Here is a 3,331-nt window from a genome sequence, read left to right as displayed (position 1 = left end):
TCATGTTGATCGTATCTACCATACGACTCATGCTCGACCTTTCGGTCTCTTGTGTTCCGAGGCCATGTCTGTACATGCTAGGCTCGTCAAGTCAACCTAAGTGTATTGCGTGTGTAAATCTGGCTTACACCTGTTGTATGTGAACGTTAGAATCTATCACACCCGATCATCACGTGGTGCTTCGAAACAACGAACTTTCACAACGGTGCACAGTTAGGGGGAACACTTTCTTGAAATTTCAATGAAGGATCATCTTATTTATTACTGTCGTTCTAAGCAAATAAGATGCATAAATATGATAAACATCACATGTAATCAAAAAGTGACATGATATGGCCAATATCATTTTGCTCCTTTTGATCTCCATCTTCGGGGCTCCATGATCATCATCGTCACCGGCATGACACCATGATCTCCATCATCATGATCTCCATTATCGTGTTTCCATGAAGTTGTCTCGCCAGCTATTACTTCTACTACTATGGCTAACGGTTTAGCAATAAAGTAAAGTAATTACATGGCGTTGTTCAATGACACGCAGGCCATACAATAAATTAAGACGACTCCTATGGCGGCTGCCGGTTGTCATACTCATCGACATGCAAGTCGTGATTCCTATTACAAGAACATGATCAATCTCATACATCACATATCATTCATCACATTCTTTTGGCCATATCACATCACATAGCATACCCTGCAAAAACAAGTTAGACGTCCTCTAATTGTTGTTTGCATGTTTTACGTGGCTGCTATGGGTTTCTAGCAAGAACGTTTCTTACCTACGCAAAAACCACAACGTGATATGCCAATTGCTATTTACCCTTCATAGGGACCCTTTTCATCGAATCCGATCCGACTAAAGTGGGAGAGACTGGCACCCGCTAGCCACCTTATGCAACAAGTGCATGTCAGTCGGTGGAACCTGTCTCACGTAAGTGTACGTGTAAGGTCGGTCCGGGCCGCTTCATCCCACAATACCATCGAAACAAGATTGGACTAGTAATGGTAAGCATATTGAACAAAATCAACACCCACAACTACTTTGTGTTCTACTCGTGCATAGAATCTACGCAATAGACCTGGCTCATGATGCCACTGTTGGGGAACATAGCAGAAATTCAAAATTTTCCTACGAGTCACCAAGATCTATCTATGGAGAAACTAGCAACGAGAGAGAGGGGAGTGCATCTACACACCCTTGTAGATCGCTAAGCGGAAGCGTTCAAGAGAACGGGGTTGAAGGAGTCGTACTCATCGTGATCCAAATCACCGGAGATCCTAGTGCCGAACGGATGGCACCTCCGCGTTCAACAGACGTACAGCCCGGGGACATCTCCTCCTTCTTAATCCAGAAAGGGGAGAGGAGAAGTTGAGGGAGAGCTCCGGCAGCACGACGGCGTGGTGGTGGAGCTTGCAGTACTCCGGCAGGGCTTCGCCAAGCACTACTACTACTACGGAGGTGTTGGGGAGGGAGAGGGCTGCGCCAGGGGCAAGGGTGAATCTCCCATGCGCCTCCCCACTATATATAGGGGTGGAGGGGGCTGGTTTCTTTCCCTCCAAGTCCATTGGGGCGTTGGCAAAGGTGGGAGGAAAGAAATCCCATCATTTCCTTCCCCACCGATTGTTATCCCCCCTTTTTAGGGATCTTGATCTTATCCCTTCGGGATATGATCTTATTCCTTCTAAGGGGGGATCTTGGTGCGCCTTGACCAAGGGTGTGGGGACTTGCCCCCACTACCCACGTTCATGTGGGTCCCCCATGCTGGTGGGCCCCACTCTGGAACCTTCTAGAACCTTCTCGGTACAATACCGAAAAATCCCGAACATTTTCCGGTGGCCAAAATAGGACTTCCCATATATAAATCATTACCTCCGGACCATTCCGGAACTCCTCGTGACGTCCGGGATCTCATCCGGGACTCCGAACAACATTCGGTAACTGCATACCAATTCCCATAACAACTCTAGCGTCATCGAACCTTAAGTGTGTAGACCCTACGGGTTCGGGAATCATGCAGACATGACCGAGACAGCTCTCTGGCCAATAACCAACAGCGGGATCTGGATACCCATGTTGGCTCCCACATGTTCCACGATGATCTCATCGGATGAACCACGATGTCAAGGATTCAAGCAATCCCGTATACAATCTCTTTGTCTAGCGGTATTGTACTTGCCCGAGATTCGATCGTCAGTATGCCGATACCTTGTTCAATCTCGTTACCGGCAAGTCTCTTTACTCGTTCCGTAATGCATCATCCCGTGATCAACCCCTTGGTCACATTGTGCACATTATGATGATGTCCTACCGAATGGGCCCAGAGATACCTTTCCGTCAACCAGATTGACAAATCCCAGTCTCGATTCGTGCCAACCCAACAGACACTTTCGGATATACCTGTAGTGCACCTTTATAGCCACCCAGTTACGTTGTGACGTTTGGTACACCCAAAGTATTCCTACGGTATCCGGGAGTGGCACAATCTCATGGTCTAAGGAAATGATACTTGACATTAGAAAAGCTTTAGTATACGAACTACACGATCTTTGTGCTAGGCTTACGATTGGGTCTTGTCCATCACATCATTCTCCTAATGATGTGATCCCGTTATCAACGACATCCAATGTCCATGGTCAGGAAACCGTAACCATCTATTGATCAACGAGCTAGTCAATTAGAGGCTTACTAGGGACATGGTGTTGTCTATGTACCCACACATGTATCTGAGTTTCCTATCAATACAATTATAGCATGGATAATAAACGATTATCATGAACAAGGAAATATAATAATAATAACCAATTTATTATTGCCTCTAGGGCATATTTCCAACAATGCCTTGCTTGGACGTGCTTTTTCTCGCGTCTTCAGTCATCTTTAGGACATGGACCCCCACTTTGACTTCGATGCCGCCATCGCACCGATACCCCTGGCCATCCGGGGCGACCTGGCGCGTTGGGTGGAAGATAACATGGATGCTCTTGTTAGGGCTTTCACCGCCTATGACGACGGCGTGGTCGTGGTTGCTGATGAGGGCGGCGTGGTGAATGGCCCGGATGCTGATGACGGCGACGTAGAGGGCGATGGCGAGGCCAGCGACGCCAGTGGTGACTCCGGAGGTGCCCCTGAGGATGCATTGGGGGATTTATCTGATTGATCACGCGTTATTCCTGCTTTTTACCCTGCGCAGAGAGAGTTCGGGCTTGCCCCTGAAGGTTGTAAGAGCATTTTGGGAGGGGGAGCCCCTCGTGTAAAAAACTTACAGTTAGCATGACGTCGCCTACATGCCTACGCCGAGCGATTGGTCTCGTGATGAGTCAATTGTCT

Source organism: Triticum aestivum, chromosome 2B, assembly GCF_018294505.1.
Source record: "Triticum aestivum cultivar Chinese Spring chromosome 2B, IWGSC CS RefSeq v2.1, whole genome shotgun sequence".
Taxonomy (NCBI): domain Eukaryota; kingdom Viridiplantae; phylum Streptophyta; class Magnoliopsida; order Poales; family Poaceae; genus Triticum; species Triticum aestivum.
This window is presented reverse-complemented; position numbering follows the sequence as displayed.